The following is a 20,288-nucleotide window of genomic DNA, read 5'->3' on the forward strand; positions in this document are numbered from 1 at the left end:
TAAATACAAATGGATTAAATAAGGAATGAAGTGATTGAGAGACAAATCATCCAATTATTCATAACAATCCCCCTGGATGTTTGTTTTGAATATGCCTCGTTAAAACCTTACTAGAAAAAACCCAGTGGGAAAAAGTCTAGTGAAGAAAAAAGAGCACATATCCTTTTAAGAAAAATTCATTTCTCCCCCTTAGTTGAACATTTATTTCGCCCCCTCAGCTGAATAATTATTTCTTCGACGATAAAGATCAATCCTTTTTGCACTGAAAAGTCTCATGTACTGCTAATAGTTTCTGCATGATTAGATGGATTTGTTGCTATTGTATGTTTCACCGATCTTCATGAAATAGTTGTACCACCACATGTAAATAAACAAATAACCTGTTTGTGATCTACCATTATGCGGATCTGACAAGTAACTTGCATCTGCATAACCTGTTAATTCGAATTTGGATACTTTGGTATAAAATAGACCAATGTCTATTTTACCTTTAAGATAATGAAGCATATGTTTGATTTTGTTCCAATGTCTTCGTGTAGGTGAAGAACTGTGTCTTGCTAATAGATTGATAGCAAGATAAATTAGTGCTTAAATTACACTAGGATATGGTACTTCATGACCAATTACTTTTTCATCCTCTTCTCGAGGTCTAAAAAAATCGTCTGCAAATCTCATGATCTAATATCATAGAGGTAGACAACATACGAGATTTGTCTATCATATAAGAACATTTTAACATTTTTCTATATATGAGATTTTCTCATATAGAAATGTTTTAATTTTTTTCTTTCTATATAACCTTCTTGGTATAAAAGTTTGATTTTCTAATTGTTCATTTAGTAAGAACTTTTTCTTTCCCAAGTCTTTCATCTCGAATAATTTCCTTAAACAATTTATAGCTTTTGGAATCTCTTCAGAAGTTCCAATAATATTTATGTCATCAACATAGATAACTATTATTGGAAATTCTTTTCCTGGTCTATTTATAAAATATAAGGACAAATGAAGTTAATTGTATATCACTCTCTAAGCAAATATTTATTAAGACGGTTATACCACATGCGTCCAAATTGCTTCAACCCATAGAGAGATTTATTCATTTATGGAGTAGTTTCTCGAGATTCGAAATTATGTGTCTCTGATATATGAAACCCTTTAGGGAGTTTTATGTAAATGTCACTATCAAGTGAGCTTCATAAATAAGATGTTACAACATCCATCGTGTTTATATTAAGTCCTTCATGTACTACAAGACTAATAAAATATCAAAAAAAAAATTAATTGAATCCACTACAGGTGGATATGTTTCATCAAAATCAATCTTAGGTCTTTTTGAAAATCACTAAGCCACAAATCAAAATTTATACCATTACAAAATCTCATTTATGTCCCATTGGTTTCACACCTGGAGGTTTTTGGACTACATGTCCATAATCAAGTCACTTGTAAAGTGAGTTTAAATCTTATTCCATTGAATATATTCATTATGGCCAATTCTCACTTTGTCTATAATATTTAATAGACTTTGATTCAAGATTTGTTCATTTTACCAATTCTCACTTTGTCTATAATCTTTGATAGACTTTCTTTCATGATCCTTGTTATCATTTATCATATTTAGCGCTATATTGATACAAATACATTGTCAATGTCGACTTTATTTGGTTATCTTAATTTTGGTTCCATTTCATTTCATCCATGACATGATTTATCGAGATCTCTTTATTGCATATTTCAAGTACTTGACTAGTTCTTCTGGAACTACAAATAAGTTATGTCAAAGTGTTTTTAAAATTTTCATATCCTCACTTGGGTCATCTTTAACTTTAGTTTCTTTTCTCGGTAGAGGACTTTTAACATTGAAACCTATTTTCATACCACGCTTCAGGCGCAGTTACAACTCATTTGCAATATTAGATTATTCAATAGAAGAATCCATTATGAGTGGAATATTGACAACTGATAATTTATTTCATAAACTTTGCAAAAGAATAATATTTTGAACTTTTTGCTCATATTGGTTTGTAAGATGATCAAGACAACAATTTATTTTAAATTGTTCATTTGTACTTCTGGTTCACTCTTCAGATGCACAATCTCTCCCCATAATATTGGAAAATTTAATTTCTCAATAAATAATCATCCTACTGGGCTGCAATCAAATATCCATTTGTTTGCTCAAATTATATTTCAAAATTGGGATTTATCTGAAATATATTTTTCCGATTTTCTTTCAAGACTTGTCTTAGTGTATTATATTGGAGCAATTGAAAACTATACAACACATCCAAAAGTGCACTTAGACGATAAGTATAAGGTTATTAACCTAAAATACATTATACATCTAGGAAGGAGAAATGTATCACAATGTGTTGGCATGATGCGGATAAATATCTTAATAGTCATGTTTTGCGTGTTTCAAATATCTAATTTAGAATTTATAATTCACAAGTATCAACCATATAAATTAACTTTAGACGTCTAAAGAATGGATCTTCAAGTCCATTTTTTCATGAACATATGCTACAAGATATTCAATATTAATTTTAATAATACATGTGATACTTAACAAAAAAGTTTTGAAAAATTCAGATATTGAAATCTTAGTCTGAGAAAACAATTTCATAAACGGCTGGTTGTGAGTAGACAATAAACATTTGCATCATATTTTAATCGATGCAATAATTAATGTCATCAATAACTCAATTTATCATATTTTTTATTTTCTTTTAGCAACCCGCAAAATTTATTGGATTGAAGAAACTTCTGGTTCTTCAATACTAGTTTTTCAGTTCATAAACATATTCATGATCTTTTAGTTGAGAAAACAATTTCACAAACTTCTGGTTGTGAGTAGACAACAAACATATGCATGATTTTTTAGTCGATGCAATAGTTAATATCATAAAATATTTATATCGTCTACATGATTGGTGTATTGATTCACAAATACCACCTTACATATGTTATATAAAAACTCAACATATAAAATTTTAATTTTTTTTAGGAACATACAAAACTTATTTGATTGAAGAACTTATTTGATTGGTGTATTGATTCAAAAATACCACCTTACATATGTTATATAAAAACTCAACATACAAAACTTATTTAATTTTCTTTAAGTTCTTCAATGCTAATTTTCGCATCATAATACATTTGAGATGACCCAATCGATTTTGTCAACAAAACACTTAAGTGTGATTTATAAACTTCTGGTTTACAATAATACATATATGTATTTTAATTATTCTAAATTGTTTGAATCAACCATATTATTATCTAATAAATAAATCTTCATAAACCATATATATTTTTATTTGACTTAATTGCTATAAATTAAATCTAAATTTATTTCTTAATAATATTACTCAGATCACACACACTTATTCAAAATAAATCTATGCAATTCAATTTTATTTTATCATAAAAAGTAAATAAATTTCATACAAATATAGAAATCACATTATTACTAATTAAGCGTGATAGTCAATAAGGAATGAGTCAAAGTAATAAGATTGTATTCTTTAATTACTATAAGCTATAATTATATAATATAAATTAAAAATATATATCATTAAAATTGTTGCACCAAATGACATTCATTAACCAATATAAAAATTATCTTAAAATATCAAACACATCTTAATATTTTACAAAAGTTTCTTAATTTAGAAATCTAATAGCAACAATAAAATATATATAACATTGACTAATTGATACATAAATATATTAAGTGATATATTATACATAACAAAGTTTATTCTAGTAAAATATTTTAACACCAAACACATAGACAATGCCTCAATCATCAAAGACAATAAAAATTATATAGCCAATCATTTAGTGAAATATATAGATTTATGATCTCAAACAAATAACAAATTATATTCTAACAATTTTAAGAAGTTTCTAACACAGTAAATGTTAGAGAGAAAACAATTAGAATAATATACATATTTATAAATAATAATTTAAAATAAATATAATCATCTTTCTGAAATGCGTTAAAATTATTAGTTTATAAATGATGATCTAAGAAAAATATAAGCATCCTTTTGAGATGAGTTAAAATTATTTGTTATAAACAATGATTTAAAAAATATAACCATCCTTTTGGTTGTGTCATTATTTTGGAATAACAATTATTTTATGAGCATATTATAAATTTTTAGATCAATGTAACAAAATATTTATGAAATCCTTCTAGGGTATTCAATATTATTTTTTCAATCTTTCTCGAATTGAATAATATTATTGATACAATCATTTTTCAATATTATAGATGCAATCCTTTTGGGATTCGTTAATATTACAGATGCAATCCTTTTGGGATTGTTAATATTATCCTTCAGAGATGCTTTATATAATAAACTCAGTATTATCTTTCAGAGATATTTGATAAGTTCTTTAGGAACTATATATAAACTCATTACTATCCTTCAAGAATATTTGTTAAGTTCTCCAAAAACTATATATAAACTCATTACTATGCTTCAGGGAAATTTGTTAAGTTATTCAGGAACTATATAACAAACTTTTTGTTTTGTAATCCTTTAGGGATTGTTTGATAATTTAATAGATATAATATTAAAACCCAATCAAAATATTTTTTTCCGAAGTTCTTCAGAAACTATATCACAAATCTTTTTATTCAATTCTTCATGAACTCGTTTTGTAGTTCTTCAGGAACTCGGTCACAAATCTTTTATTAATAATAATATTTGCATTTTTTTTAGGAATGCTTGATATGTTTTCAGGAACTATATAAAACCTCAATATGACCCTTCAGGGATATTTGTTAAGTTCTTCAGAAACTATATAAAACCTTATTACTATCCTTGGATATTTGTTAAGTTCTTCAGAAACTATATAAAACCTTATAACTATTCTTCATGGATATTTGATAAGTTCTTCAGGAACTATATAAATAATTTATTTTTCTATCCTTTAGGGATGCTTAATAAATTCTTCAGGAACTATATTAATAATTTGTTTTGCAATTCTTCAGGGATGCTTTAACAAATTCTCAGGAACTATATTAATAATTTGTTTTGCAATCCTTCAGGGATGCTTTAACATTATTCATGCAAACTATCATAGATGCATGAAAATCGTGACTGATTTTCTTTTTAATTTTTTAATCAATATATTTATAAATAGCACATAGATATATATATAAAATATGAAAGAAAAATAAACACTACTAGAAATACACATATTACCTGCGGAATTTCCTGCGGAAAATATTCCGCAGGTATACCTGCGGATTTTCCTGGGACTTCCTTAAATAAAATAAACTTGCCTGCGGATTTACAATTGGTAGAAAATTCTGCAGGAATACCTGCGGATTTTGCTGTGACTTATATATTTCAAACATAAAACAAAACTATAATGGAAAATCCGCAGGTAAATCCGCAGGAAAGTTTCCTGCGAATTTTGCTGCGATTATCTGTTTTTACTAAAACCAAACTATTATACAAAATTCGCAGGTAATTCCACAGGAAATTTTCCTGCGGATTTTGCTGCAAATTTAACTATTTCTTGAAATTATAGTAATTTTTGTCTAAATTTTTTTAAAAAATTAATCATTATATTTAATGGTTAGTTATTTAATATTATTATATTAATTAATGTTTTAATGTGTATGGTGTTATTTTTAAATTTTCATCTTAATTTTTTGAAAAATAAAATTAATAAAAGATATTAAAATATTTGAGAATGGGTATCAAAGATTTTTTCAAAATAATCAATTTTTAAAAAAAATACATAACTCATATTTAAAAATATTACCTCAATAATCATTTTTGGCCATTCTATATTGCGCCTCTTTTTTTTTTAAATTTCATTAATTGTTACTTATGGATTTACCTACGAATTTACCTGCAGATCCGACATTAAAATATTGTATCACAGATAACTGATTTTTTTTAAGTTGTGGCATATGGAATGGCGACTACGTGAAAAATAGCCACAAACATGGTTGACGATTTCTCAATGCATCCCATAAATCTTTTATACACCATGCAAAATTTCATTTATGCCCCCCAACTTTCGTAGATGAATCTCTGGAAGCACCCTTTTTAAAAAAAATCTTCGTGGGTATCAGTTTAAAAATTCTAATATATATATATATATATATATATATATATATATATATATATATATATATATATATATATATATATATATATATATATATGGGTTAAATAATTTTCGGTCCCTATAACTACTGTAGTTTCATTTTTAGTCCCTCATGGATTTTGGCAACGGTTTTAGCTGGTTTTGGCAACGAGTTTTTTTTTTTTTTTTTTTGTAAAAACCGTTGCTTAAAGACTGAGAGGGACTAAAAATGAAAAATGCAATATTTATAGGGACAAAAACTTATTTAATTATATATATATATGGAGAAAATAGATGCTGCTGTCAATTATTTTTACATTGTCAACTAATGACAACTATATATAACTTTGATTAATTTAAAATTGAAAGAGTAATTGTTGAATAATGTTTAAACTCAAATTTAGAGTTATAATTATAATTGAATGAATGATTATCGAATAATGTTTATAAAAATAATTATAAAACATGATTTTATTTTGTTTTCTGATTTTATGAATTAACTAAAATCTTTTTAAAATAAATGATAATTTTTTACTTAAACCGTGAAACTAAAATAACTCCCTACATTAGTAAAAATAAAATAAAAGGTAAATTAGTAAAAATAAATTAAAAGTAAAATCTAGTAAAGGGGAAAAAGGGTTTTCGTTCTCAATTTCTCACGATCGTTCCAGTTCCACGACCATGGTTCCCATTAGCGCTTCAATCCAATCTCCTTCTACGCCATCATTTCGCGTTCAATCCATGCATCAATGCAGATTTTAGATCACATTCCACTCTTCAAGTATCTCTTGGCTTCAGTATCTCCACCCAGATTTCAACGATGTTCAAATCAAATCTAACACAACTTGTCCTCGCAAACATCTTACTAGTTGAGCTTCATTTTTCGGTGCTAAATCGATAAATTTTTTGTTGATTTTGTTTATTTTCTCAACTCGCTGAATCTGTAATGTGTTTGTTGTTTTTCCAATTCTAGGTTTTTTTTTGTGATTTGTGTTGCTGTTGTGGTGGTTGAAAAGCATGTGGAAATTGACAAGTTTTTTCAGTTCTAGGTAAGGCAAAATAATGTTGTTTTCAGCTGATTATCTTATGTATTGTTCAATGGTTTCATTCTCAATTTCAGCTTATGCTTTCCCGCTAAGTACAAATTCAGTTTTCCGAAGCACTAACTTCAAATGACAGTGTATTCATGCTTCGGTTTCAACTGCGATTGGGGATGCATTTTTCTGTATCTTACAACAATATAAGGGTTTATAGGCTGCAGTCGTGAGAATTGGTCTAATAGAGATGTTAGTGTTTTCAAAGTTGTTTCAATTTGTTAAAGAAAGTACCTTATTTGAGAGTTGTGGTGTAGCTGACCTTATCACAACATGCAGTAAGAAAAATGAATTATACAATCCTATTTTTTAGTTTGCTTGATTCTGGTTGTACCACAGTTTGTGGAAGAAAAAGAGGCCTTCAACCCGTCGGTAGCTGCAAGTATATAATCACAAGGCTAACACCGGTGACAAATCATTTGATTTAACAGCTTCAGGTTATTGATGAATGTATTACGGTTCAATGATATGAAACTATTATGTTTGTTTGATATGAAATCATAATTGTTGTTTGATTATTAATTTTATGAAATTAGTATGGTTTATAAATTCTGAATATTGTCATTGCTAAGCATACAGAAGGACACATGATTTAGTTTTAATGGTTGGAATGTTATACCAGCATGTTTGGATATGTGGTTTGAAAGATCTTGGTTATTGAACTTTTCATACGGAGATTTTTGAAAATTTTTAAAATATGCACTTGGTTAAAATGTGTTTATACTAGCCATTGAAAAATGAATAAACAAGCTTCAACTTCGTCGGAATAGCATTGCATTTATTCTGATAGAAAAATTAAGAGTTCTATTATGATACCGATTTTCTAGTTGAATAGTCTATCCTTAATCTTTTGTGCTCCAAGCAGTAGATGATGTTGGTGAAGATGTGAAAGCGACTAAAGCGTGAGTAGCATCAACTTTTCTACTATTTCTTTTTCCGTTTCTCTATTTTGTTTGTTTATCGTTTGGCTTTTTGGTATGTTTTTTCTCTAATTAATTAAATCTGAATCTTGATCTAACTTTATTGATTTTTTTGTTGGTGATTTTTTTTCTTCAGGAATCCAACAATATCTGAGAGTGAAAACCAGTTGAAAGAGAAGTTTCAAATAGATCTGATGGTGCTTATTCTTTTCTTCATCCACTTCTTTTTTAATTTGAGGGAAGTTATCTAGCTCTCTTATGAAAGTCATTAAATATTTGGTATATGCTGACAAATGTCTGCTGTCTAATGAAGATTCTAGTATTTAACTTCATTTTAGGTTCATCTAGTCTTGCTACAGTAAGAAAAGTGTTCTGAAATCTAACTTGTGCCACTATCTAACTTGTGCCCCTCCAAGCTGTAAACCTGGCTACATTTCTTGTGAGGTGAGTGTGCTGCTACTTTCTTATGTATTCGTTTGATCTATGCCACCTTCTATGAAACACCGACACAGAAGTGATTACAACTCACATAACTAATCTTTAGTTATGTTAACACATATTAAAAGAACCAGTCTCGATTCTGCATATATGGCTAATTTATTTGCCAAAAAAATTTTCTTATGCATATATGATGATATCCCTTACGAGCAGGCTGAAGAGCTATGTTATCGCCTTTGACATTGAAAATTGTTCTTTTGTCACTTTATGTATTCTAAATACCTGCATCATTTTGTCATGTAAAAATGATTTATTTCCTTAGTAAAAGTCCCAGGAACTAAAATCCTTTACTGTGCAGAAGATATTTATAAGAAAAGGTGAGTTTGAGCAAGATATATTCATATGACAATGAATGATGATACTCCTACCACACATACATACACCTTCAACTATAGTTTATGAACTAAAAATATAAATTTATCGTTATCTACTAATTTCTAAATGCCAGTGTATTAGTCTTATGTTTCAATTATAGAAGTGAGTGCAGTTAATATTAAGTTATTTTCTCTTATCAATTTGAAAAACAAAAAGAAGTGTTGAATTACTGAACAGATTTTGTGCAGCTATTTTCATATTTTTTGTTATGCTACCACTTTTGTGCTTGAATATTTAGTATTTTAACGAAGGGTTGAATTTTATTAGAGGTGTCTTACATTCTATTTTAATTTTTGTCCAATGCCTTAAACTTTGAAACGTGATGACTCTTGCCTTTCGCTATTTTCTCGTCATATTTTGTATTTGACTTGTTTTTTGATATGCATGATAAACATTAAGTATATAATATCATATGATTGTATCATTTTGTCATAGTGCTTAGTGCTTACTCATGGTTGAAACAAGACATTGAGAATGTGGTGGTTGTCCACTATGAGGCTGGAATGGCTAGGACATGGTAGAGTATTTCAAGTTTTCTACAATTGTTAAGGGTTAATAGTTGCTAAGCATTTTCTTGAAGATATGTTGAATGAGCTTGATAATTTCCATCTATGTCTTGTTGCACTATTTAGTTGTATTTAGATTTTGATTAAATATATTGCAGCTATTCCCAACTATTGAGGAGTAAATGGATTATCATCATCACAAAATATATATTGATGGAAAAGGACTTGTTCTACCTACTCAGAGTGTAAGTTCAACTTTGTAGTGTCATATTAGTGTAAAATAGAAATATGGAGTTACTCCTTACTTACCCTCTTATTCTCATATTTTCTTTCAATAGAGGCATGTCAAGTATTTCAAACGGATCATGTTAACAACAACAAAATCGAATTTGGAAATGATGCCAAGAAGACTAATTTCGAAGATAAAATGAGAACAAGATTCAAATTTACGGAAAGGTTAGTCATTTAATAAGCATATTCATTATGGTTGTCTATTCTTTGTCCGTAGAAGATGATTCAGAAACTGCCTTCCTCATACAGCTCCACTACCACATATGGCTCCATCTATTCTTTGTTCGTAGAAGATGATTCAGAAGACTTTTCACGAAACATGGCCTTGAGCATTCCTTTTACTGGCTTCTTTTGTTGTGCCGCGAAAGCAGGTGGCTTCTCCTGAGGTAATATATCAACAACTATGCAGGTTGTATCGTCTCTATGTCCCTTGGCTGGTAAAGCTTCCTGAAGATAGAAAGAGAAGTGAGAATACAGGAAAAAAATGTGCAACTAATAGTTGCTTGGAGTACCATTATTATAGTTTTCAGGAGAAATTAATGCAAACAAGGTGTCTTATGATGTTGAAGTCGGAGATTACTATTACACCCAATATTGCAACAGTCCCACAAAAAAATATCATAAAATGTTCCTAAAGTAGTATATTTATCTCACTTTTACAATCTGTGGTGCAGCAGCCTCTGCTGACATGCCACGACAACAATCAAGAGCCACTTCTGCAGGTAAAGAATCCCAAACACCGCCACTGCAGATAACAAGCCGGCCTCCAGCAGTGGACAGCTGAATAAACAGAAACAAATTAAACTCTCCATAAGGGCTGATGTGGATGATGATGATTATTATGCCACCACTGCTCCGCCTCAATCTGTTTGGTGTGTTTCCAACCCACAACATAGTGAGGACAAAGTAGAGAATTTTGAGGTTTTTTTCTTAATGTCTTGTTACTCATTTTATATCCTTTATCTGTTTGGATTTGGCATATTGGTTTTCTTGAATGAAATGAAATATTTTCTGTATATATGCAAATTTACTTTAGGTGGTATGTTGACAACCAGCCCTTACGAATGAGTTAAATTGATTTTTCATGTGTTTAAGGTGATGCCTGTATAAGGACTTAATTATTGCTAGGAAAGCATATAAAAATTAGATATATTTTTTTTTATTTTAAAAATAAATTACCTGCGGATTTTTCTGCGGATTCAAATTTTGCTGCTGATTTACCTGCGGATATTTCCTGCGGATTTAGCTGTGGATTGTGTTCCTGCGGATTTAGCTGCGGATTTACCTGCGGAATTTCCTGCCGAAAATATTACCCACGGAGGTTTTAGCTGGGGACAAAAAACCGCAGGAAAATCCGCAGGTAACGTGTTTCCTGCGGAATTTTAGCTAAAATCCGCAGGTAAATCCGCAGGAAATTAGAGTATTTCTAGTAGTGAAACTAAATAATAGTACCTTCTAAGTCTCAGAGCTTCGTGCCGATAACGTGTTATAAGTAAGGAGAAATAAGATAAAAGAGAAGAGAGAAAGATAGAATAATTTTGTATTATTTCATCGGTGTAATCGTATACAATAATATTAGTCGTATTTATAAGACATCATCTAGACAATATAATAAATACAAATAGATTAAATAAGGAATGAAGTGATTGAGAGACAAATCCTCCAATTATTCATAACAGTGGAAGATTAATAGTGTCTCAACTTTTTAATTGCATGAAATTTCCATGTAATTTCTAGATACAAAAGAAATGACACTTGTAAAATAAAGTCAAGAGAATGTGATTGCATTGTCTCAAACATGTAATCAATTTTAAGGCGTTAAAGTGGATTGTAATCAATTTTATTTATTTATTTTTTAAATCATTTTAGGGATGTTCTAGTGGTGGAAGTTTGAGTTTTGAAAATATATTTTGTTTATGATCTTAATTTTGAATTTGATTAGGTGCTCTCGTATTGGATCAAATATCTATGAAATTTTTATTTGGCTTTAAATGAAATTCCAATAAATAAACCGCGAGATTGATCCATTTGAATTTTTCAATCGCAAATCCGAAATTAAGATTTAAAAAATATTTTTTTCAAATAATAAAAAGTCTTACAATTTTACTTTTGTCGAGACAAAAAAAAATTGGTCAAAATTTGTTATCACATTATGTTAACAATATCATATCTCATGTGTGATTCACATGTTATGTTGTGAATATATTATCACATTAGGTGTAACAAAATTTATTTTTTTCATGTATGATTAACTGTTAGTAATTAGGTGTATGGCAAGATAACAAAATCAAACGCTAGCTAACCTAAATACAAGATTAAATACTCGAATCTAATACACGTGATTGCTGCACACACTCACCTCTAGGGTACGCCCCTCTTGGTTGCCTTACAAATAATTAAATGATCATGTCCCTCAAATATAGGGATACCATTAGCAAAGACCCTCAATTCTAAATCATCATAAAGATCTTGTCCTTCGATGTTGCCTTCGGTTAAAATGATGATTGTCCCTAAGAATTGCTAACGATATTCCTATAAGTTGCCTTCGATGACCTTACAAACGACCCTTCGATGTCCCGCACATCCAATCAATGGGATTACTTACCCTGAATGGTAAAGATAGTCCTATCTCTCTTAGGAGAGTAAAAATCATTGAAAAAGATCAAACTTAGAGTAGATTACTGTTAATTTTCTTGCACAAAAATAAAAGTTTTCCACATCTCTCTTTCAAAACAAAGGCCACGCTTTCAAGGTAAAGTCCTTTCTCTTTTTTCAAACAAACAACAAAAAAACATGAGCTAAGCAAATTAAGAGCCCATGGATAACCATGGATAAAAAGGGTGCTTACACATTACCTTTTCATAATCTACCCCCGAGCCCGTTTTTCTTAAAAGGTTTTTTTATGTTCTTTTTGCCCTTCCAATATATTGGATAAAATAAAAGTCGGTGGCGACTCATGCTTACCGCGACATTTTAAAAGTCAGTTCAAACCACCGAGTTACAATAACTAAAACAAAATATTATACAACTTGATCGTTAAAACTCTATTGAATTATATTTCACTAACCTTTTCTATCAGGAGCTCAATTTTTATGAAAGCTTTTTAACTTTATCATCAAAGTTACATAGAGCTTGTCACCCACTCCATCAACAAATTGAAAACATGTGTGCCTCCATTTTCTAGAGTTGTCATCCTCGTTTTCTCTAGATGGTGCTGCACTTTTAGGACTTTCTTCTTCAGTGGTACAATTGTTTAGAGGAGCTCTGCACAGGTTTTGGTTTCCAATGTAGCTTGAGGAATTAAAAGTTTGAAGTTGGGTTCCTAATGGAATTTTTCCTTTTAAATTGTTGTTGGATAGATTCAAATAGTCTAAAAAGATTTGATATTCCTTGTATAAAGCTAAAAAACTTATTTTTATCTACTATAGCAATTCCTGAGCTGGATAAGTCAAGAATTTCAAGTGACTTTTGTGTATATATCCAAGACGGAAAGTTTGGGCCCTGATTTGTATGTAACAAAACTAGACTAGAAAATTGAAAAGGAGGAACCCAATCTAAATCAAATTGAAATACAACATTTAAACTACTCAAGCGTAGTGAATCTAAACTATTGACTTTGGAAAAAGTTGTTTTTGATATTTCACTTGAGAAATTATTCGAGGAAAGATCTAAGTAACACAAGAATGAGAGATTTCCTAGAGTTGAAGGAATGAAACCACTTAACATGTTTGTGGAAAGATCAAGTGTTTGAATATGTGGTAATTGGCCTATTTCATCTGGAATTGATCCTCTGAGTTGGTTATAAGAGAGATAAAGGTGTCTTAAATTTCGAAGGTTAAGCAAGCTTGAAGGTATCTCACCTTGTATGTTGTTGCCACTAAGAGCAAGATAGGTGATATCTTTGGTGAGATTAAAAAATGCATTAGGTAAATGAGAGCTGAAGTTGTTGAAAGAAAGATCAAGAGTGATAAGTGGAGAAAAATTCAAATATTCAACAGATGGGTTGAGCATGAGGTTATTTAGGTTACACTGTTGTAACTGTAACTCTAATAGTGAAGGAATTTTTTCCACAGCTTGAAGCCAATTGGTTTCCTTATGAAGATCAATTTTGCGAAGGTTGAGATATTTCAAAGAAGAAAATGGAGAAAGCCATTCAAGATTATCCATGACAATGTTACCGCTCATAGATAAGTCAAGGTAGAGAAGTTTAGATCTATGAAACACGGACACCTCTAGGAGTAGCCGTGTCGCGGTGTCCGACACGCGTCGGTGTCCGACACTTGTATGACACCCGTACGACACGTGTCGGAAAAGTCAAACAAGTGTCGGAAAATTCAGACAAGTGTCCCCTAAAAAATGGTTTTTTTCTTTGTTTCGACACTCTTTTAATCAGTGTCCGACAGTCGTATGACACTCATACCACATATTTCCGACAACTCAGACAAATATTTCAAAAAAAAATTTGTTTTATTTCTTTGCTTCAACACACATTTATATATTTTTTGAACAAATCTCACACACATCTAAAAGAGTTAAACATGTATTGAAACAATGTTATCAATAAAGAATTTTAGACATTAATTTTGATCAATATATGGATAAATGAAACTCAAATATCAGCTTATATGTAGCGGTGTCGGTGTCCTATGTTTTCAACATTATCGGTGTCGGAGTGTTCGTGTCGTGTCGTGTCCCGATGTCCGTGTCGGAGTCTGTGCTTCATAGGTTTAGATACATGAGTGATGTTTTGGTAATTGGATGGAATACTTATCTTATTAAAGTCATTGTGGCTCAAACCCAAGTGACTGAGAAACTCAAGTTTTAAAATAGAAAGATTCATCTCACCTTTCAAATATTTGGATTGTTCTTCTTCAACATAAGATGGTGATAGTTGAACTCGTGTAACTCTTCCAGTAATGTTGTCACAATGGATTCCTTCCCAGGAAACAACAATCATTTTCGTTTGTCCATGTTGAAATTCGACCATAACGATCAATGATTCCCTTTTTGAAAGTTAAAAGTACCTCCCGGTCGTTCTCATGGCATGAAACCATCATGTGATCATTTATAGATAAGCTTTTGTGGAATGTGAAGATAGATAAAAGAAGCAGCAAAAGAAATGACATTTGTGTAGTAAGAGTGGTCATGAATGATTGTTTGGATGAGAGAACAAGATTTAATTGAAATGGGATGAGTATGATTTTGTTGAAAGATGCAAGTGTGATTATATAAGATGATGACATATGGGAAAACTTGAAAAAACAAATAGCATTGATGGATTAAAGAAGCTAAGAATGAATAAATGCAGAGAGTAAAATGTGAATCTGTAATTGTATTGATGAATAAGACAAATTACAGAGTTAAGATAGAAGAATGTATTGATAGTGACGACTATCAATCCCAAAAGCACTAACGGCTTCCCTCACAAAAAGGTGATTTCCTTTCTCTTTCCAAAACCGAAAATCCTGGGGTGTCCTTCTCTTCTCCCCCCACACCTCCACTATATACTAACTAACTTATTCTTTTTTTCCTCAAGCCCCTGCCAGCTCAGCATCCTTCAATGCCTTTCCACATTTCCTCTTGTAAACTCTCCAAATCTTGGGCCTATTATTATTCATCTCAAGGTCCACTTCTTTACTAAGGTTTCTATCAATTCCACCCTCCTTAGCAACAGCCTTGTCCTCAAGGCTAAAATCAGGAAACTGTCCCTTAATGAATGCATCATCTTCCCACGTAACATCATCACTGGACTTGTTCTTCCATTGAATAAGACTTTGAGGCACGGAGACTCCTCCCTGAGTGATAATTCTGGAATCGATAATCTTCTCAGGATATATTTCTTCAACAGGATTGATTTCTAGCTCCTTAGGAAGTTCTCCTTGCACAGAGTAATCGCCAATAGCTTTTTTCAACAAAGAGACATGAAAGACAGGATGTATCCTTGACTGTGCTGGTAACTGAAGCTTGTAGGCAACCTCCCCAAGTTTCTCTATGATCTTGAAAGGTCCATAAAACCTTGCTGCTAGTTTCGGATTAATTCTCTTTGCCACTGATTGCTGCTTGTGAGGTCGTAGTTTGAGAAAAACCCATTCACCAACCTGAAACTGTACCTCTCTTCTTCTTTTGTCTGCATATTTCTTCATTTGCTGTTGTGCCCTCAACAAATGAGATTTCAATTGATTCAAGGCCTCGTCTCTTTCACTCAGCTCCATAGCCACTGCAGCAACTTTAGTCTCGTTGCTCAAGAAGCGAATGATATTTGGTGGTTGCCGACCATATACCACCTCAAAAGGTGTCTTACAAATAGATACATGAAAAGTGGTGTTGAACCAGAATTCTGCCCATGGTATCCAATACGACCATGTCTTGGGTTGCTCAGAAGCAAAAAAACGCAAATAACTCTCTAAACATCTATTAGTGATGTCATACCCCAAAATTTGCCCATACTATTTCTCCTATTCAAACTCAAATCAAGGTACAAAGCTCAAAGACACCCTCTCCTAAACAAGGCTCAAAGAATTAGGGTTTTGTTGTTCTGAGGGAAAATCAATGAACCAAAGGCTCCAAGGCATCCCAAATGGTCTATGATACCCCACACTACCTCCATGACAAATTTCAGGTCTCAATTCAAAAGATTGATCACTCAATTGCTTAGAAAGTCAACAATCGTCTGGGTTGACCTAAAAGTCAACTGTGGTCAAAGTACAGTCAAAACTCCTGATTTTTTGTCAAAATCCTCATATTGAAGTATCATTCACTATTGGATCAAAAATTGATCATGGTTCATCAAGGAAAGACCAGAAATCAACAATTCCAAAAGTTTCTAAATTAGGGTTTTCATGGGAGAAAGTCAACTGAACTTTGACCAGTCATAACTTCCACATGGAACATCAGAAATTTCCCATCCAAAGCTCATTTTGAAGGAAATTTAATTCTATACAACTTTGTATCTCACAAGCCAATGCCAGAAATGCGCCATTTGGGAGATATAAGCCAAAACATTACAGGTCCTCCAAAAGGTTGACAAAAAAGTCATCTTTTTCAAAAGCTCATAACTTGAACATGGTAAAATCAATTGACATGAAATCAAATGTATGCTTTAGAGGACTCTTTAAGCTTTCCAAAAAGTCCTAGAACTCCTCCATAGCTTAAAAATTTAGGGAGATATGCCTTGTCAAAGTTGGACGATTTTGAGAGAAAAAATGTGAAACAAAAAGGGTTCAAAATGGATCTCTTTACAAATGAGCCCAAATATTTGACTCCAAACTTGTCCATGGGCCTCAAAATGATCTTTTAAAATAATTATTTTATATTTATAATATTTATCTTATTTAATTGAATTTTAATTCATTGAAATATTGAATAAATCATTGTAAAATATGAAAAATTATTTTTAATCAAAGATTTGATTTCCAATCAATTTAAACCAATCCAAATGCCAAAAATATGAGTCAAAATTCGTGCATAGAATATTTGGAGCAAAAAGATTGAAATTGACCAATTTTAGGAAAGATTTCATAACCAATTTCAATCAGGTTTCTATCAAATTTTTCACCATCAAGGAGCAAGATTTAATGAGATTCTTCCAAGTTTAATTAACCTAATATTTTGTACTATAAGTACTGAAAACATTCACAAGGATTGGGAGGTTTTTTTGTTGGAAACCAGTATGGCTTAACTTGAGTGCAAAAAAGTGAAAAAAAATTGAGTTTGTTCTTGGCAATTGAGATTGATTCAATGCGTCTGGAGGCTTCAAACACTCGCCTGGAGCATCAGTGATCGTTTCCACTCCTAACCAAAGCCTGAAACGTGAGAAAACGCAATCTCTGAGTCACGACTTGTTCTACGTTTTTGTCTAATTCGATTCCAATTGCACACGCATATTTAACATGTTTCAAGTACATATTTGCATTCACAATGATGCTTGGATACTTTCTGCATAGTTTGATTTTGTTTTTGACACGGATTAGGGGAACCACCATTGTTAGGGTTCATAACCTGTAAAAAAGGGGCTTTCTTGTTATAAACGATTTCAGGTCAAATTTCCAGGTCCAATGAGTTCGTAAGATGGTTAGTGATTGGTTTGGACAATCGTCTTGCGTTTATTACTACTAATTTGCAGGTTCCGAGGGCCAAAATATATGGCTATGCTCAGAAAACCGTGGGTATAACCTATTGCCACGCACAAAAACCGTGGCTATAGGTCTGTGTGTGTGTTCGTGAAAACGAATAAGGAGATGGCGAGGCGCGCAAAGTTTTTTTGTTTAAATTCTGAGATTACGTTTTTTTTCATATATTATGCTATGCGTTCATATTGCTAACAGCATACACACCTAGCCCAGTTGGTTAAAGAGTGCGCTATGTACTGGAGCGCAAGGGCAGGGGTTCGATCCCTGCCTCTTACATTGGATTCCAGCTAAGTATCTTCTCTATTTTATTTATTTATTATTATTTTTTTTATCTTTTTTTATTTTTATTATTTATTTATCACATAAAAATTGTTTTTTTAATTTCTTTTTTTTTCTATTAATTATTATTTCTTTCATATTTATTTTTTGCATTCCAATAAATTAGTTATAATAGTATTTACGATTATTTTATCAAAATTCCGAGTTTTTCACAATTTTATTCATATTTGTTTCATTAATTTATTTAAAATTCAATATATTTTCAAATCTTCTTTTTGATTTTTTTTATTAATTAAATAATTAGGATTACATCCAATAATTATTTAATTGATATATTGATTCGAACTCTCAATTTTTCTCCGTTAACTTTGGTTTTATTTCAAATTGGTTTAGTTTATTAATCATGGTTAACTTGTGCCCTAATCAGGTTTTACGAAGATCACACCTGCACTAAAATATTTCTCTGTGCATTTTTTCAGGGTTAGCAACAGGGTTTACTCCGACTACGCGCCACGCCTCTTACGAAGCTAAGTCCCGATTTTATCCCTTTCTATTTTATCATTTAAATATTTATTTGCATTATAAAATTGTTATTCGGGTTAAAATCTCGAAAGTCAATGGACTCTTTTGCACTCACGTATCTTGCCTATTTTTGCCTTTTTTTTCAGGTTTAACCTCGAGGTTTCCTCCGACTACAAACCATATCAGATCAAATCAAAAGATAAGTCCTATTTCATACTATTTTTTTTAATAATATTCATTCTATTTTATTTTGTTTCTTTCATCAAATTAGGGTTAGCCTTAATTGTCATTGAATTAGCCATACACTCACTGCTTTCTGTTTATTTCTCTTTTCCCAATTTTTTAGGGTTAGCCAACCGCCAAAGCTCAATCCTCTGGTTGCCTAACGAAGAAAGCTATTTTGATCCTTCCCTTAGACTACCTGCCCCTCTATGGCATGGGACAGTCTTATGGCGAACGATAACTCGATGACCCGTTAACATCCGAACGAAAGACTTCCTGCCCCCTTTATGGTATGGATAGAACCTTTCACCCTGAAAGGCTAAAGAACATTTTTCATCTAACCAGGTAATTGCCCCTAATTGCTTTGCTCTGGTTTAAAATTCTTTTTCTACACTTTTTTTCATAAACCTTCAATAAGGCTACGCTCATTTAGGAGCTAAAGTCCGTATTCTCTTCTTCTACATTTCTTTCAAAAGAGCAAAGCAATTAAGAGCCCATGGAAAACCATGATTGCAAAGGGTGCCTTACACCTTCCCTTTGCATAAATTACCCCCCGAACCCTGTTTTCTTTAAAAAGGTTTTTTTCCTGTTCTTTTAGCCTTTCTGATGTTTTGGATAAAATAAAAGTCGGCGGCGACTCTTGCTCACCGCAACATTTGCGAGATTCTGATAAAGTCAGTTCACCGTATTACAGAACTGGCGACTCTGCTGGGGATTTTTTGAATAAAAGAGGGGTTACCTTAAAAGTTTAGGAATCACTTAAATGTTTTCTATTCTTTGCTTTGCTTGTGTTATTTTTCAGGGCTGTTTTGGGAATTAATTGAAGGACGAATCCTACACCCGGATTCAAGTACATCTAAGATATGAAGTGGCATAGTCATGGCGACCTCCTTCATGTATGTGGAGGATTGGTCAATATGAGAGTTCACGCTTAAGTTAGGCCTCTATGGGTGTTTACATGCTTCTCTTGTATGAGGGAGGTTCGTGTGGATACCTGTGGGTGAGTCAGAGCTTAAGGACCTTTGGTAACCTTTAACCCATCCTGACTTCTAGGAACGTAGTGGGGGGACTACTCTTGATGTATGTTGAGAGCATAGTCGCTACCCGATACTACAACTCAGATAGGTCTTTTCTCAAAGTATCATTGCATGATATGTATGTATCATGTTCGAGGGTGCTTTAGAGGGGCTGACAATTCTGGGTAACTCGGTAGAACCCGTTGCTGATATCATCCTTATCCTTAGAAATACCTTTGGGGAAGGGTATCTCACATGATATAAACTCCATGCAAGCCGAGCCTAAGGAAATTGTGTGACTTGTGTGACTTGT

General features: G+C 31.7%; 1 long non-coding RNA gene and 1 pseudogene across 8 annotated transcripts; one reads left to right on the forward strand and one right to left on the reverse strand.

Moving 5' to 3' along the window:
* Window positions 1–6,747: 6,747 nt before the first annotated feature.
* LOC131662449 (uncharacterized) lies at window positions 6,748–10,926 on the forward strand. Of its 8 annotated transcripts, none has more exons than XR_009301580.1 (4): window positions 6,748–9,761; window positions 9,855–9,972; window positions 10,057–10,193; window positions 10,482–10,926. It is a non-coding gene; the product is annotated as an uncharacterized LOC131662449 (long non-coding RNA). The 8 variants fall into 8 exon arrangements; XR_009301577.1 differs by having other exon boundaries at window positions 6,748–9,527; window positions 9,675–9,761; window positions 10,057–10,926; XR_009301581.1 differs by having other exon boundaries at window positions 6,748–8,581; window positions 9,675–9,761; window positions 10,057–10,926.
* Window positions 10,927–13,107: 2,181 nt separating this feature from the next.
* Window positions 13,108–14,954, reverse strand: LOC131659036 (receptor-like protein 7; annotated as a pseudogene).
* Window positions 14,955–20,288: the final 5,334 nt, after the last annotated feature.

This window comes from Vicia villosa, linkage group LG3, assembly GCF_029867415.1.
Source record: "Vicia villosa cultivar HV-30 ecotype Madison, WI linkage group LG3, Vvil1.0, whole genome shotgun sequence".
Lineage (NCBI taxonomy): Eukaryota > Viridiplantae > Streptophyta > Magnoliopsida > Fabales > Fabaceae > Vicia > Vicia villosa.